The 18,512-nt window shown below is 38.9% G+C and overlaps 1 protein-coding gene across 4 annotated transcripts in view; it reads left to right on the forward strand.

The window, feature by feature from the left end:
* Positions 1-302: 302 nt before the first annotated feature.
* The window catches only part of TYW5 (tRNA-yW synthesizing protein 5), a 299,749-nt gene continuing 281,539 nt past the window's right edge, over positions 303-18,512 (forward strand). For all 4 annotated transcript variants that reach the window (XM_069070130.1, XM_069070126.1, XM_069070129.1 and 1 more), the window contains exon 1: positions 303-306. The gene's annotated coding sequence lies outside the window, so the exon portion shown is untranslated. The remainder of the gene's footprint in view (positions 307-18,512) is intronic.

The raw sequence follows: 18,512 nt of genomic DNA on the forward strand, positions 1-18,512 counted from the left end.
GGTGAATTTTCCTGCTGCCCTCAGAAAACCTGGGCCACTTCTACCAGCACCATGCCTTCCTTGAATGTTGGTGATCTGCTTGGCTGCCTTTCTTAGGCTTACTAAGAGGTTATTGCAGGGATTCTATGATTCCAGTCATAAAGCTCATAACCACTGAAGGGGATTCTTCTTTTGATATACTTGGGGTCTCGACCTCAAGGGGATTGTGGTGTGAGCTTGTATGTCTCCTTTTGGGTCAGCCCATGTGGAACCAGTGTAAGGTCGATCTGTGTTGTCTATATGTTCTTAGAAGAGTTGTACATGGGGGTGGTTTGGGTGACAACACTTTTACCTTTGTGAGTAGTGGGAAGGAAATCTCTTTAACTAGCCAAGTTTACTGGTGGGAACTAGCCCCAGACCTTCCTAATTAGGCTCTTGTTTTAGAGTGTTAACAATAACACGGGAAAAAAGACAGTAGTGCATTCCCAGAATCCAAAATTGGTCTGACAAGTTGAATATTGTTTCAATAAATAACTCTTGCAAAATAATAAGGACCAGACTAGTATCCTAACCTGATCTGTTTCATAATGTTATTTAATAGTTCTATACTTTGAGCATTAATGCACATACTCCCTTCACTAGTATAAGTTGCAACCTCCATATCTCTTTTCATCTGTTGTGATTTTGTCCCTGTCTTTCCAAAAGTCCTCTATGAGGACCTACCAAACATGATAAAGGCTTCCTCTGATTCTTATGGTAGTGTGTGTATACTACTGAATCACTCCCAGGCACTGTCTTCAAGAAACTTACATTCTATTGAGTGGGGAGGGAATGCTCACAGCTAAGGGAATAGAAGGTGTCCCAAAAATGTTAATGCAATCTCAGGTTAACGTTTAAACTGCACCAAGATTTTTGAGATACCTTATACAGGATTTAAAGAAAATAAATATAGAGTGACGGGGGAGCACTAACTGGAGGGATCAAGAAAGGTCTGTTGAGAAAGATGGCATGGTAAATAGACACACCAGTCAGGCACTTGCCATAGAAGTTTTCAGGGAGAGTTTCTAGGATGGCCCATGAAGGACTTGAGTTCTACTGAAATCCAGGAGCTATGGAAACAAAAGGAAATTGTTCTAGCGACTGATAGTGTTTCTTTTCCTGTCTCAGGCATTCAGCAGTTAACTGTGCTATAAATGCAGGCCTATCTCCCACATTAAGGAGGCATTTCTATGAATTCTGATTATTAAAGATGACTATTAGTCCCTAGATAGAGTGAAAAAAAAAATAATCCACAAGAATTTTGAGATGACCAAGGGATTTGAAACCAGCCTCAAGAAGCCGACAATTAGAAAAAGAATACAGAAGAATAAAGGGAAGACAAGGACTGCAAACCACAGCAACAACAAAACAAAGATTCTCTTTCCCAGAAAAGAGGAATCAAGAAATCCAGACTTGCTGTCAAAGCAGCGTTCCATGCTCCATGGAACAATAAAGAAGATTCCCAGGCATTAGAAGATTTCAGGAAGCCTGTCGGCAATTTCAGTAAGAAGGGACTGTGTTTGGTGACTACCTGCTGAGGGGTACAGAGATAATTATGTCAATTTGATTTAGATATTGGGGAGGTGTGACGTTTTCCAGGAGTATGTATCGGAAACATGACAGAAGGAATACCAAGAAATAAAATATACCAAATGCTACCTCCCTCTGCTGATTCGTGTAGGAACAAATACCAACACTAAAAGAAACCTGAAATGTGTCTCTAGTAACTTTGAAGACCTGAGTAGGAAGCAACTAAAGGACCTGAAGGTACAGGCTATGTTTTTTATTTCTTTTTTTTAAGTTAAAGTCTCTCTTAAGGAGAAGAAAAAAATATGGAAAGTAAATAGTTGGCCCTATACAGTAGAACGTTTTTTGGATTTGATTTGAGGGAGGCTTGTCCAAGGTCACCAGCCTCACTTTCTCCTGCAGAGCCATCTGGGTCCAGTGGTCAAATATTCATCAGGATGACTGGGGATGGCCCAGGACGCAATAGGAGACCCTGGCTCTTTTAGGCTAAGACCTTTTCAGGTTCTCACTTGGAGTGAAGTAAAGCCCATTCAGTGAACAGGCCTCTTTAAGAAGTGACTCAAGGGATGATCCCTTTAATAAAAAAATAATCAAACTGGGAGGGGAAGACCCTCAGGGTTGCTGACCAGAAGAGAAACAGTTACTATTGACTTTAGCTCTGAGCCCGGAGGGCAGGGACCTATTGTTGTCCAAACTATGAACTTCAGAGTGAACTGGGTTTAAGGCTTGGTCTTTGAGAAAAATTTAGCCAGTAAAGCCCAAGTTAAGGAGGCAGCTTTCAGTCATCAAAAGGTACTTTTCTTTGGGCAGAGCACCCTCAGGTAAGGGAAGAGGAGAGGAAAGAGATGGAGAGGGGTAGAGAGGGGAGGAAAAGGGAAGAAAGGGGAAGAAAGGAGAGGAAAGGGGAGGGAAGGACTACTCATAGGTTGATTTGTCCTTAGTTCTGGAAGAACATCAGGGAGAAGATGACATGACTTGCAGCTGATTTTGATTTGAGTGAGGGAGGGCTATGCAAAGTCACCAGCTTCACTTTCTCCTTCGGAGTCACTGAATGGGCTTTACCTCACTTAAAGTGAGAACCCTGAAAAGACCTTAGCTTAAAAGGGCCAGGGTCTCACCGTTGCATCCTGGACCATCTCCCCTGATATCCTAAGATAGCAGAGTGATGAACTCCCAGCAAGGCACAGAATCTATCTCTCAAAAGAGTGCAAAGAAGGTACTTGTCAGATTTGCTCAACTGAATAGTTGAATAATTTTAAAACTGAATAGTTTTAACTTGAAATTGAAGAGGATAGAGCAAATAATCTCAAATAAAACTACAGCCTAAAAGAAGAGAAAGAAAAAATAACAGTGAAAGAGGTATAAAATAATTTGCAGGGGAAAAAATAACAAGAAGGTTATGAATAATGCTTTGGCCTCAGTTCTGCAGCAATGCACAGAGTGTGGGTAATAAAGAAAGCTTGAAATTTTAGCACAAGGAGGAAAATATGATCTAATAGATATTTCTGAGACATGGTAAGATTGGTGTTGAAATAAAACATATTAGAAGGGTTGGGGGAATAGTAATATAGTAATATAAGTAGGCACCTATAAAGAGGTAGGCATCACCATATAAATTCATAAAACTGAAGATAAAAGCACAGTGGTGAGAAGGGAGGAAGGAAAGAATGAAGGAGAGAGGGAAGGAGGAAGGACAGAAATCTATTCTAGCTTGCATCCATGGTAATTTCACCTTGGAATGAGGAGCAGGCAGATGGAAGGACTTATTACTAGCAGCTGAATACTATTCTACCTCAAATTGTCTCACTTTGTGAAACGATTTTACATTAAGAATAGTTCTGCTTGTACTGTTTCCTCTTCCTGATCTAGTTTTCGTATCCTGAGTCTCAAATCATTCCTTTTGAACCCTGACAGGCAATTCCCACTTACTTAGTGGATAAGGACACTCTTTTTTTGGTCATTCAGGTGCCTTGCTGTTGATTACATCTTTAATGAGGTAGAGAAAAGGACAAAGGAAGCTGCTATCATGGATTTTATTCTGACCACTGATGAAGACATAAACAGTTGGTAAGGAGAAAAGAATGGAAACATTGAAAGAAAATATCATTCATCATAGTGAAGAAAGTAATGTGGAGCACAGTCAAACATATACAGTAGGTTTCAGGAAACAAGATTTCAGAAAGTTCAGAGGGATGATAGCTAATTATAATCCCATGACCAAAGACTCTAAAACAGAAGTTGGCCCAAGAGAGATTGGATGATCTGGAAAACTATCAGTGTCCCTACCACATCCATCAGTTATGATTCAATGACCCAAATACAAATATATCTTCAGATTTGAGGGAATGGCTCATATAGAACATTATCAGGGATAGAATGAAAGTCACTAATAGGTCTTATGATCACAGCCCCTGCCCCTAAATGCAAATATAGGGACTTCTGGGAAGCAAACAACACCTCTAGTGCATAGAAAAGATTGTATAATACCTCATGGACACAGTCACCACAACTTTCCTAATACCCTTCAAAAAGAGGGACACCAAAAAGTTCTTGAGCATCATGCATAGAGGACATACCCAAAGGCCTCCATGTACCTTTACAATCCGGTCATGTCTTTAAACTTCCTCTGTCTCTCTTAACACTGTCCTTGCATACAACTTTGCAGCCCACAAACATTATGACTGTTCTTCAAAAACACACTTGTGGATTTCCTGCTGTCCATCTTTCATGACTATACTGACTGCAAGCATTCCCAGGTGGAAGCCCCCAAGCAATCAGCCAACCTCACAACTTAGTTTGTTGTTCAGTTGTTTCAGTCCTGTTCCACTCTTTGGAGCCCCATTTGGGGTTTTCTTGGCAGAGATACTGGAATGGTTTGCTACATTCTTCTCCAGATCATTTTATAGATGAAGAAATGGGGCAAATGGGGTTAAGTGACTTGCCAAGGGTCACACAGCTAGTAAGCCTCTGAAACCAGAGTTGAACTCAGATATTCCTGACTCTAGCCCTGGTGCTCTATCCACCTCACCACCTAACTGCCCTCACAGATTAGTACCTCAGTCAAAGAAGAAGCCTCTAAGGGCAGTCTCACCAGTGTTGCATAAGGCCCCATCTATTCTGTCTTTCATTCCTACACCCTGTCCATGCATTTCTTTCTTCAATTTTTCAACAAATACAGAAGTCTGACAAAGGGATTCCAAATAATCCTAAAAAGGAAAAAGAGGGTGAGGGAAGAGATCTGTATGACTGTAAAAGAAACATTTTCAGGAACTGAGATTTTTAAAAGGGCATGTACAGAAGATGCCCTAGGGTCACATAATGGAGAACAAATACAAAAGAATGTCATGAAACTAACTGTAAGAACAGTGTCAGGAAGGATAAAAGCACAAATGAACTGAGACTTACAAAAAGCTAAGGCCAATAAAAAGGATTTTTTGAAAGGTATGTCAGGCACAAGAAGAATGTAGAAGAGACAGAATTAGTGCTTGGGGCAGAGAGCTTGATATTAACAGATGGCTGAGGGAAAACTCAGCTGCCATTTTGTTTCTATCTTCTCTATCGAGGGCTAAGATCTCTAAGCTTTTTGAAGAGTAAAACAAACATGGTTGAGAAGAAATTGAAACCCAAGATGGGTGAGGGGATTGTAAGAGAGCACCTAGCTGCATAAATGCAGTCAAAGCTCTAATCCAGGTGAATTACATTTCAAGGTGATGAAAGAATTTGCTGAGGTGATGACAGCAACTCTGTCAGAAGTCTGGGAGGGATCATGGAGAACAGCAGAGCCAGACAAGTGGCCAGACTTCAGAGATACATCAGCTTGCTTAGACAAGATTTTGCAGCAGTGAAGAGCAAGGTGATGAGGGCAAATGGGATAGGGTGACCCAAGCATTTCTTTAGTGAATGTTGTGTTTCAAGATTCTGCCCCTTTCTGACCTGGAGTGCAAGTTCCATGTATTCATTTAATGAACATTTGTTAAATGTCTGCTACATACCAGACAGCATGGTAGACCCTGATAATACAGACAAAAATGAAACTGGCTTGTATTCAATGGGGAAGTAGGGGTAAGAGCATATAGAAAGTATATAGAAAAGTAAAGATAGAATGGATATAACAATTTCCATGGGAGGAGGTTAGTAAGTAAGGGGGGGGGGAATTAGAATATGCTTCGTGGAGGTTATGGCACTAATGTTTGTGGGCATCAATCAATATCTCCCTTTCTAAGATTACAGGGGTGGAGAACCTATGGTCTCGAGGACACATGTAGCCTTCTAGGTCTGAAAGCTTGCCCTTTGACTGAATTCAAACTTCACAGAACAAAATCCCTCAATAAGGTTTGTTCAGTGAAGTTTAGATTCAGTCAAAGAGCCTCACTTGAGGACCTTGAGAGCCTAGTCCCTGGACTAGAAAGCCAAAACACACCTTGGTGTCCTAAGTAGAGTGTGCAATCCCTGGGGAATGCTCTTTTGGCTCATGTTTTCCTGTGACTAGTGGAAAGAAGCAGAAGATTCCTTTTAGCTGGTCAGACTGAGGGAAGGGAGGTTCAAAACTCATCCTAACTGGTTCTGGAATAGGAAAACTTATCAGGGAGTACTTCACTCTCTCCTCCTGTCTACTCTCCAGTAATGACCTGTAGAGGCAAGCACACGGGCATACCCAGGATGGCTGCTAGCACAGGTTCGTAGATTGCTTTACTAGGAAAGATAGCTGTTTATGGAGTCATCAATCTTTTTTAATCACATTCACTAGTTCAGGGAAAAGTCAGCACCCTGAACTTCAGAGAAAATACAAGCAGAGAAATAAAGACCAACAGACAGGGCTTTGACTGCCTGAATAAACTATACACTTCACATACATCCTTGGATCGACAGAGCCTTTACATCTGAGCAGTGGGGGAGCTCTGAACACATGGCCACTCAGAATCTCGACCAGGGAATCACAAGATCCTTCTCATAAGTGAGCCCTTAAAGCAAAATACCAACTCAGAGTATATATATACTTCTCAGAGCCAGAGGGCATCACAACCCTCCATGTGAGGCCCATTAATAGCAGGGAAGATCTTATATCCCATTAATATTACATGACCCCTGGGAGGAAAACAACCCCTCACTGTGGGGATAAACCTGAAGTCCTTAACTTAAACTTAGGTTTCTTTTTTTTTTAAGCAACTCCAGAAATCCCAAAGAATCTATGAATAAAATAGAAATTTGATTTCTTTTGGACTTTCAAAGAAAAAAAATTCAGAGCCTTTATAAAAATTAAAATATAGAAATGAGAGAAATAACCATCTTAATATTTTAGAATATAATAAATATGACACTGATTTTTTGTGGACTTCCCACCATTGTGATTTTTATTCAACAGCTAAATTCTATTTTCTTTGGAATCAGATTTTAGTTGTTTCTCAATACATTCTCTTTCAAGTCTAGGACCTGACTAATTTTTGAAAGATAAATTAAAAGCTATTTTGCACAGAATGGTGAAAAACTATTAAGTATTTTAAAGTGATTTTAAGTCCAGGTTTGGGGAGAGTTTAGAAAGTCAAAGTGGATTTAGCTAACTGAAAACTCAATATGAGTCAGTAGTGTGACCTGGTTGTCAAAAAATGAATGTGATCTTAAGCTTTATTCATAGGATGATGTACAAAGCAAGGGAGATAATAGTACTAGTGTGCTCTGTACTGGTCCAATCATATCTGGAATGTTGTGTTCATGTCAGAGTGTAACCCTTTAAGAAAAATTTTGAGAACTGGAATACATCCAGGGAATGGTGAACCAGGATGTTGAGGTAACTTGAAACCGTGTCATACAAGAAGGAGTTGAGAGAACTAGGGATGCTTATTTTGGAGAAGCAAGGGCTATATGACTAGTTGTCTTCATGTATTCAAAGATCTGTCATGGGAAAGAGAAATTAGATATATTACATGTGGCACCAGGTGGTAGAAATGGGACCAATGGGTAAAAGTTAAAAGGAGGCAATCTTCAACCTAATATCCTGGAAAGCAGTAGAAACCATTATATCTACATGAAAATGCAATGTGCTTCTTGAAGAGACAGTGAGTTATCTGTCATTGGAAGTTTTCAAGTAGAGATTAGAAGGCTGCCTTTCAGGTACATTATAGGATAGCCCATTCTGCACTTTGATATAGGTTAGATTGGATGACTCTTGAGATTTCTTCCAAGTCTAAGATTCTGTGAATCTAAGTTAAAGGGCCTTAATCTTTTGCATGTCATAAACACTTCTAGCAGCTTGGTAAAGCCTATGAGTCCCTTCTCAGAATAATCTGTGTTGCCTAGATCCATAATTAAAAAAAATAATGTAAGTAGGTTGGTGAAAATAAAGAACTCCCTGAAATTTATCATACATCCTTTGGGGTGAGTAGGTCTCAGGTTAAGAACCTGGCTTAAGTATTTTATATCTTTTAATATTTTGTGCACCAAACAGCCTTTATTATTATCTCATACAACACTATGCTTCACTATATTTCTCTGCTCTATACTGCTAGGATTAAATAAACATTTAGAAGGTCTGTCAGGTAGACCATAAGTGCTTTAATTTCAACCAAGACTTACAAAATTATCTCACTTGCATTGCTGTCCTGATTTAATTTTGCTATTTTAAATTAAACAGTTTTATCTTTAAATAATTAATTTAGCATAATCACTTATTAGATGAGATGTTTGATCTGTGACATTCAATATTGTTGGGATGTGCATTTAGATTCAAATGCACAAATCCATGTCCATTTTCCACCTGCTTTTGGTCAGTTGTTTTAGGCATTCTTCTGTGATACCTTGTAGCTTGCTCGTTGGCTCTCCTTGACTTAGTTGCCTCCAGTGGGCAGCGAGATATTGCTGTTAGGCAAAGACAAATCTCTCTATATCATGACATGCAGACTTTACCAGTCTAGAGGAAAAGGCTGGGAGTTTTTCCTCTCTGGTCAGAGGCATAGTTTTCTCTGAATTGCATTCTGGTGAGTCAGTGCCACCCTTGAGACTTTTTCTTATGAAGGTTAATTCTCTTTGAGCTCCTGTACCATCTTTTAGCCTCACCAAAGTTTCCCCAAGATAGTGGGGCCCTTTTGTTCTCTAACTTCTAAAGACTCCTCATTCCCATTGATGTCACTGCCATCATTACCATCATTGACATCCTCATTACAATTGCTACTCTTAGAATGGTAGGAGGGTCAATCAATCAACAATGGCACTAAATATTTACCTTGTTCTGGGTACAATAATAGGCACTGAGGATATAAAGAGAAAAATTAAATTTTGCTGCTTTCAATAAATGTACTATCGGGCAAGACAATATGTACATATACAAGAATATACAACATACAGAATAATTTTAAGTATGTATGTATGTATTTTTAAAGTAAGTATTATTTTAAGTAAGTATGCATTTATGTGTGGGAGGGACCAGCAGGGGGAAGGAGGTAGATCATGAAAGGCTGCCCATAGAAGATGGTGCTTGAGCTGACCTGTGAAGAAAATTAGGAATTCTAAGAGATGGAGGTAAAGATATGCATTCTAGGCATTTGGGGAACAGCTTGTATGAAAACATAGAGATAGAAGAAATAATGACTTGTGTGAGACACAGTAAGAGGGCCATGACTGGACTGCAGAGTGAAGGAGAATAACATATAATAAGACTAGCTAATAAGGGCTTAAAATGCCAAGAAGTATTTTCTATTTGATCCTAAAGGTAATAGGGAGCCATTAGAGTTTATTGAGTGGGAGAATGACATGATCAGACCTATATTTTAGGAAAGTAACTTTGGCAATTGTGTGAAGGATAGATTGGGATAGAGAGACACTTGAGGAAGAGAGAACAATTGTAATGTTACTGCAATACTCCTGAGGATGAGAGATCCTGAGGATCTGAGCTAAGGTGGTAGTTATGTGAATTGAAAAAAAGTGGATGGACATGAGCGATGTTGCAAAGGTAAAATCTAAGTTTTGGCAACTGACTGGCTATGTGGGGTGAGGGAGGCTAAAGAGTTTAGGATAATTCTTGAGTTCATAAACCTCATGACTGAAAGGACATTCAGCAGAAATAAGTAAGTTCAAATGAAGAATATCTTTCAGGGAAAGATAAAGATTCGGTTTTCTACAGGTTGAGTTTGTGATGCCAAGGAAACATCCAGGTCAAGAGACCCAATAATCAATTGCATGAGAAAGGAGCTCAGGAGAGACACTAGGGCTGAATATATAGATTTGGCAGTCAGTCGAATAAAATCCAAGAGAACATATGTCACAGGAAGCTCTTTAATAGATTTTTGTATTTACATGGAAAATTACTAGAAGTCCAGAGCCAGGTGTCTTAGGTTTGCCTTTATGTAACCCTCATCTTTCCTTCTGAATGATGATGATAAATTCTGATATCATACAATTTAAGATGACCCCACTAACACTGCTCTATCATTTGTGTTTTGAAGGAGGCTAGGTGAACTATACAGAGGACTATACCCCAAATCTTCAGGAGCTGTCAATTTACCTCCCTTGGTCCTCAGCTCACTCCCATGAAATACTAGGGTCATGTCATATACATCAAGAACATATAAATAAAAACTCCATAATAACCAGTTATACAGCATCAGATAAAGAGAAATATATTGATTTAATAAACACCTATGTTTTTGGAAATACTTTGTGCAATTCTTCAAGCAAATATCACCAACACCTTTGTTGAGATACTTCTGATTTTTCTATGCCATTCTAAAAGCACAGGATTCAGTATAGAATTAATAACACAGTAGTACATATTTTGTACCAATATCAAGAGATTCATGACACTGGGCAACAACACAAAGTGTCTACCATTGTTCCAATATGAGAGAAAATATCCTCAGTGTTTCAAGATCCAATTTCAACAAACCCCAGTTTTCGCTATCTGAGGGTTAAAGAGGATATCTATATTGATTTCAGGAACAAATGACTGGATCAAAAATTGCTGCTGCCTTTCTCAAGATTTGTTTACCCACTATTATACCCTTCTCAGCTTCAGCTTGCTTTTTGATTAGTTTGCTTTAAAATGGCCTTGCTGGGTGGCTAAGTGGATTCCTCTTTTTTTCAAAGCCATCAAATGAATTATGGTTTTACTGAAGCTGGCTTGTAGTCAGGTGTTCTGTAGGTGATTCTTGTATTAGGAACAGCATCTGCCAGATGTATTCATGTGTTCTTGGCTTCCAGTAGAGGGCTATGTGGCCAGAGTGCTGATTTGGTCTGGGATTAGATAGTTTCAATTGCTGTTTGGCAGAAGGCTTGTCATCTGCAGTGGTACAGCTGGTATTCTAGAATGTGCTAGAAAACCCATGGGAACTGGGAGAGGGTATTTTTGCTATTTCATGGAGATGCAGTATTTAGGGAAATCAGATTTGGACAATTTCATTGGTTTCTAATTGTTCTTTCCCTTATATTTATTTATCGTGGGTTTGGGTGTCTAATGAGCAAAGGGCCTATGGGAGAGCCAATTAGTGCCAAAAGGCCAGGATCAGGTATACAATTTGTTTAGAAGGAGATAAGCTCCTTCAGATAAAGGATCATTTGTTTGCAGAAAGAAAATTCCATATACACCAAAATATTCATAGTGGAACTTTTCAGGGGAGATAAGATCTAGAAACAAAATAGAGGTCCATTTATTGAGGACTGGTCAAATAAATTGTTATTCATGAAGGTAATGGAAAGGGTTCTTGCCCTGTAAGAAATTATGAATATGAACAATTCAGAGAAATATGGAAAGACTTAATGGAATGGATGCAAAGTAAAATAAGCAGTTTCAAGACAACAAGATACACAATAATTACAACAATGCAAATGGAAAGAGCAACAATAAAAACCCTTGAAATTGAACACTGCATAGCTATAGTGACCTAATGTGACTCCAAGAAGAAAGGAGAAAATGAACCTTCCTCCTTTCATTGGAAAGGTGAAGGGAACTATGGAAGTGGAACATAGCATGCACTTTCAGACTTTAATTGATACATTTGTTAGGTTTCTAAACAAGTTTTTTTTTCTCTCTCTTAATTGTTTATTCTTAGTTACGAGGCATGGCTCTCTGTGTAGAGCAGAGGATAGGGCTATATTTAGAAATGAAAGAGATGTAAAAACAAAGAATATCAATATTTTTAGAAGGATTTTATCTTTGTTATGTTCCACAGATATATAACTAGACTTCAGTAGGGGTTATGCTACCAACACTTTATTTGGGAGTTTAGTCAGTTCTTGATTTTGCAGTAAAAGACCTGAGATCAAGGATATTTTCACTACATACTTAATATTTGACTGTGGTCAAGTCACTTAACATTCATTCACTGATTAAACATTTAATAAACTCTTTGAGGACATACTAATTTCTCAAGGAGCTTGTCTGCTTGATGAAGCATTTATACACATATGTTTATAATGCAGATTAGAATATAATTACCAAAAATAATGGAGTAAAGGCAGGGATTTGTCTGAGCTCTCCAAAATTCCCCTCCAAACAACTTTAAAATCATGCCTCAAAATGAATTTTGGAGTAGCAGAACCAACAAAAAGATGGGGTGAAACAATTTTTCAGTCCAGGACAGTGTACGATGTCAGCAGGAAAGATCTGTCTTACTGGGATAAGAGTGGAGCACGGTCAAGCACTGGCCACCACCCCCTTTCGCCCACCACCCACATCTCCACGCCTTCAGCAGTTCTTAGCCCACATTCAGTAAGGGGATCAGACAGCTGGTTAGAAGACTACAGGGGACCACTGGGTGCAGAACTGCTTCATTGTCCATATATGTTTCTAGGTCACAGTTCCAGGGCAAGGAGGAGCACTAACACACTAGAGTAGGGGATGCAGGGGAGTGGGGCCCCCAGTCACAGTTTCAGAATAGAAAGAGTGATTGTGGTTATTCATAGATAAGAGTACAGGCCAGGAGAGAAGTGATCACACCTCTCCTTAGATCATACCACCTTGGAAGAACTGAAAACTTACAGATGCCCAGAACTAGCCTTGAAAACAGGAGCATGAAGCACCTGAAGCTTGAAACAGACTCTCTCCACTTCAGGAGCAGAGACCAACTTTAATATAAAGTTAAAAGTTAAGAAATGGGCTGGAAAAAAGAAGAAACAAGCAAACAAGCAAAATAAACTGACTATAGAAAGTTACCATGGTGACAGGGAAGAACAAAACCTAAACTCAGAAGGAGACAACAAAGTCAAAATTGATACATCTAAAGCCTTAAAGAAAAATATGACAGTCTCAGACCCCCTTGCCCCCCAAAATAATGTTCCTGGAAGAGCTCAAAAAGTATTTTAGAAATTAAATAAGAGAGGTAGGAGAAAATGGGAAAAGAAATGACAGTGATGCAAGAAAATAAAATTTTTTTTTAAAGTCTACCATTTGGCAAAGGAGGCACATACACACAAAAAAAAAAATACTGAAGAAACGAACAAAATCAAATGAATGAAAAATAGAAGAAAATGTGAAATATCTAATTAGAGAAACAATTGACCTAGAAAACTGATCAAGGAGAGATAATTTAAGAATTATTAAACAACCTGAAAGCCATGATCAAAAATAAGAGGCTAGACACAATTTTTCAAGAAATTATCAAGGAAAACTGCCCTCATTTCCTAGAATGTAATGGTAATGTAATTTTGAATTTGAAGATCCCTTTGTGTTGGCAAAAGTAGCAGGTACTTAACACTTAGTAACTGATCAAGCCTCTGATTGGGGGAACAGAAGGTATGAACTCCTGTCTCCTGTTAACTGATGTATCAGGAAGGGGTTGGCTGAAGGAAGTGAAGTAGGTAATACTGTGTATATAAGAAAAGCCCCAGAGAGGCATAGTCAGAATTTCCTTGAGACTGAGATCTGGTGGCAGAACAGCTACAGAAGAATGGAGAACTGAGTCCTGAGAACTTGTGGTGGTGGAGCTTCTTCTGAACAGGAGTCCAGGAGCCCAGATCCAGGAGCCCAGAGCCCAGGAGCCCAGGTGACTGAGGAAGCATGACCAAGATGCTGAGATTTTGTTTGTTTGTGGCTTGGTTGAGCCTTGAATTCCCTGGAGCAGAATTGGTGAAGGATCTGACATGGATAAGACCCTGTAAACTTCAGTGTGGAGCAGGACCTGCCCAGAGAGCTAGACAAGGAACTGGGAGCTGTCTGCCACTGAACCCAGGTGACAGTCTGGTGAATCCAGGTAGAATCTGTGACCATGGAAGGGGATCCAGGGAATCTGAGAATAGGCCCCAAGTCAAGATGAAAAGACCTCTCCTTGGGTACTGAGTAATTATGGAATTATAGTTTACTTGTGACCTGGGGGGTGGAGGGTTTTGAGTATGATACTTAGTAATTGATTGATGAACAAGTGATTGATTTGAGTTAATCAAGACTTTATCCCAAGAGTGGAAGACTTTGACTATGTACTTTGAGATGATTTGTTACTGATAAGTGACTGAGTTAACTTAGTTGCCCCAGGAGTAGAAGACTTTTGACTATTGTACTTTGAGACTATGTTGTGAATATTATATTGTGATTTTCTGTTATAAGTTGTACTATTGTGAATGCTGTACCTTGATTTTTTGTGAAAGTTTTGCTTTGATTTGTTATGGAATAAATAGAGTGTTCACTATACTGTGTAATTAGAACCTTAAAAGAGGTTTACAGTAGCATTCTTCTGGAAAGCTGCTTGTGCTTGGCATTACATAGAACCAGAGGAAATTAATAAAAATTAAAAGAATCTGCCGATCACCTCCTGAAAGAGATCCCCAAATGAAAATTCCTAGGAATAGTATAGTCAAATTCCAGAGCTCCAAGATCAAGGAGAAAATATTGCAAGCAGCTAGAAATAAATGTGGAGCCATAGTCAGGATAACACAAGATTTAGCAGTTTCTACATTTAAGGATCAGAGGACTTGTAATATATTCCAGAGGAAAAAGAGCTAGGATTACTACCAAGAATTACCTATCCAGCAAGACTGAGTATAGTCCTTTAGAGGAAAAAAAACATGGATATTTAATGAAATTGAGAACTTTTGAGCATTCCTGGTAAAGAGATTGGAGCTGAATAGAAATTAACTTTAAAATACAAGACTCAAAAGAAGCATAAAAAGGTAAACATGAATGAGAAATCATAAGGCATTCAATAAGGTTAAATGGGAAGATGATTTTTGTAACATCTAAGAATTTTATCATTGTTAGGGCAGTTAAAAGGAATATACATAGATGGGAACATGGATGTGGGTTGACTATGAGGGTATGATTTCAAAAATAAAATAAAATTAAGGAATGAGAGAGATGTGCTAGAAGAGGGGAGGGAGAAGTAGAATGAGGTAAATTATCTCCCATAAATATCATATTACTTGCCTTCTCAATGGATAGAGAAGGACCTGCAGGGAGAGAGAGAATTTGGAACTAAAAAAATAAAAGGATGTTATAAACAAAAAATTTATCATGTGTGTGTATTATATACACATATACATGTGTGTATGTTGCTGTCACTTCCCAAAGACTTGTCTTCCATACTCCCATACCTTGTAACAAAGAAGTACAGCTTTCGCAAATGTTATCAGGAATTTGACAGAGATATATGATCATGAAGTCTCTGTGTGAGAATTTCACTGAGATAACTCCCCAACTCTAAAAGTCTTAACCCTGTAGGCAGTCTAGCATGTTTACTTGGATCACATGCAGTGTGACAGAAAACCTTACCTAACAACATTCCGAGGCAGCTTTTTGGTCAGTGATGTGTGGAGGAGCAGGGGATTCCCTTGCGCCAGGGACAAGGGTAAAGAGTGCTCCCATTTTTATCTCATGCCTCAAAGAGTTTTAAGCCTTACAATGATAGCATCATAAGTCTAGAGTTGGAAGGAGTTTCAGAGACCATCTGAAACCCTTCATTGTATGAATGAGAAAATTGAGGGCCTGGGAGGTTAAACAACTGCCAAGACCACATAACTAGTAGGAGACAAAGCCCAGTGCAATGGAAAGAGTCCTGATTCTAAAATCAGGTGACTTGTGTTCAAATCCCACCTCTGATGCTTATAACCTGTATGAGTTTGGGTGAATGATACAGTTGGACTAAATGGTCTCTGAAGTCTTCCATCTCTAGAGCTGTGATCCTAAGACCCAGAAACTAGGTGAGGGCTATTTTTTGTCTCTCTGTCCAGGACACTTTCCATTTCATCACCATTGTCTTTCATGTTCCTTGTGGGAGTCTTTTATCTGATCCAGATCATGGGAACCATAGCTATCATTGTAGGTTTATCCTTATTTATCTTAGAGACTGGATAACTGACAATGTCGACACATTGAGTAACCTGTATTTTATGTACTTTTTTCAGAGAATAGGATGGAATATTTGTAGCCTTTCTTCTCTAAGACTGCTAGCATTTGATCTGTCATCATGAGAGTATGCCCAATCCAACCCTGGCATATGCTTTCCTTTGGGACGTTATAGATACAGCATTTATGTTATGAACATATCCCAGGATGAACAGCACCACATTTTTGGGGGGAGGAGGGGGCTCTGGAGGCTAGGCTTTGCATACATGTATGTCATAGTTCTTAAGTCACAGACATTATGTTACTGGGGGAGGGGAGAGAGAGATATGGGGAACATAGAGTTTGAATTACAAACAAACTTTCATCTGCACAGAAGACTAGGTCAGTTCAGTATCTCTGACAGTACTTTAGCACTTTTATCCAGGGCCTATATTCAGATGGATAATGAGAACTAAAGACCACAGAGACTGCTGCTGGAGGTGTGGATCTGGTATCATGAAATATATCTATTTGAATAAGACAACACCTAAAAAATGTTATTCATTGCTCTCCCCACCCAACCGCCCCTACCCCTGCCCCACCTTCTGTGCTAAAGAGAAAGTCTCAATGAACTATCCTCATGGGTATATAGGCAGGAAGTTCTTCCAGCCTTCTATAGTTAGAAAAATCTCTATCTCTGTGTTGATTAGCAACTCTCACCAAACGAGTATTCTTTTTGCCTTCTCATTTATATTCTGATTCATTTGCATTGGTGCATATAATTTTTTGAACATACTATCCTTAGTCGTGAAATAATTTAGGGAATACTGGAGGTAGAAGAAGCTAGAATTTACTCAGTTTAAGAGAAAGCCTATTAAAGTAGGTGGAAGGACAATGGGCTATCTCAAGAAATTTTCCAAGCATCTTTGTTAAGGTTCACTCATTTTAATCAGGTCTAAGGAAGAAGAGGAAGAAAGATAAATAAGAGCTAGAGAGAGGATATTTATAATTGAACAGGAATTCCTTCTCCCTTCTCCAGTATACAAACTCAGTATTATAAGCTGAGTATTGAGAATGAAAAGAGAAATACAGGAGAGGGACTACACTGCATGGGCTTTTCCCTGGGTTCCTCTACCCCTGGCACTTGACCTTGTTCACTAAGTGGAACACTAAAAACCTCATTATATGTGGAACACTTAAGATTTATTACTTATAAATCACCAGAAAAAATGCAAACTTTTGTTGTTCTATATGACAACCAACATTGTCCACATTGTCCTCTTGGACATTAAGACAATAATTATTGATTTCCTTGGTGAGGAATTTCAGAAATGACCTGGGTAGATAGATGCTCCATATCTTGATCTTCCCCATTATACACATTTCTATTCCCACTGCAATGTACCTGCTCCACACCTTTTTGCTTATCACCTACTGGGCCAGGTAAATGAGGTCAGTCCCAATTACTTGAAAGAGAATTTTAACTCACACACATTTTATAAAAAGTATTGTTTCAATCCATGTTAGTTATCTAGAAAAGAAAACTTTCAGTGCTATTTTTCCCATGGCATAGCACTGTTCCCAACAACTCATATATCACAGAATTCCCAGGGGAAAGAACCTAAGAAGCTGTCTAGTCCAACCCATACCTGAAAAACAATTTCTTCTTCACACCCAACAAGGGATCAATCAGATTTTGCTCAAAAACCTTGAGTGAAGGCTAAACAGTTCCCATGGAGAATACTGATAGATAAGATAAAGGCAAGAGAGCATAGGAATATGAGAAAAGAAAGGCATTTTAAAACAGAAGAATGGATGGAGGTAAAGTGGGAGGAAATTAACTCTAAGGTAGTCCATTCCATAGAATTTAGGGATAGTTCTAATCATTAAATAATTTTATTCTTACAGCAAATCTAAATCTGTCAATTTGTAAATCCTCTCCACTGCTCCTAGCTCTGTCTCCTGGGAGCAAGAAGAAATCTATTCCTTCTTCCATGTGACAACCCTCCAAATACTTGAAAACAGCTATGGTATCCCCTCCCTTATGTCTCTAGGCTACACCTCTGCAAGTGTTAAACAAATCCTCAAATGGCATGAAGTTGAGGCCTCTCACCATCCTATTTGCCCTCCTCTGAACACTCTAGAGTATTAAGGTCTTTCTTGAAATCCAGCACCCAAAAAGATAGCACAATAATCTAGATAGCTTAAGATCGCATTAATTTATGGCTACTTATCACACTATTGCTGATTATTGGGCTTGCAAATCACTACCTCCCAATCTTTTTTTTTAGATCAATCTAGCCACTTCTATTCCATTTTATATTTGTTATTTTTTAGTCCAAGGGTAAGGTTTTACATTTATTCTTAATAGATTTTATCTTATTGGTATAACCAGGGGCTTAAAACTATTTGCATAAGACTGCTCATTCAATGATCCATGATAGCAAAAAGAGTGAAGTTGGTAAAAGCTAGGGAAAAGAAAGGTCCTGGTTTTCTGGACTTCCATCTTCAAAAAAAAAAATGTGGTTCCAGATTCTCCTCAGTGAGAGGCCCCGAAAGAAGAGAAAGATTCTAGGAAGAGATCAACATGTAGAGAAGACAGTACCTTGGTCAGGTCCCTATCCTGAGTTTACTATATCAGACTGGGGAATCTCTCTTTCTCTGTCTCTCTGTCTCTCTCTCTGTCTCTCTCTTTCTCTCTGTCTCTCTCTCTCTGTCTCTGTCTCTC

The sequence above is a fragment of the Petaurus breviceps genome, unplaced genomic scaffold (genome assembly GCF_028583685.1).
Source record: "Petaurus breviceps papuanus isolate PSGF00001 unplaced genomic scaffold, PetGlider_PUasm1.0 90804, whole genome shotgun sequence".
NCBI lineage: Eukaryota > Metazoa > Chordata > Mammalia > Diprotodontia > Petauridae > Petaurus > Petaurus breviceps.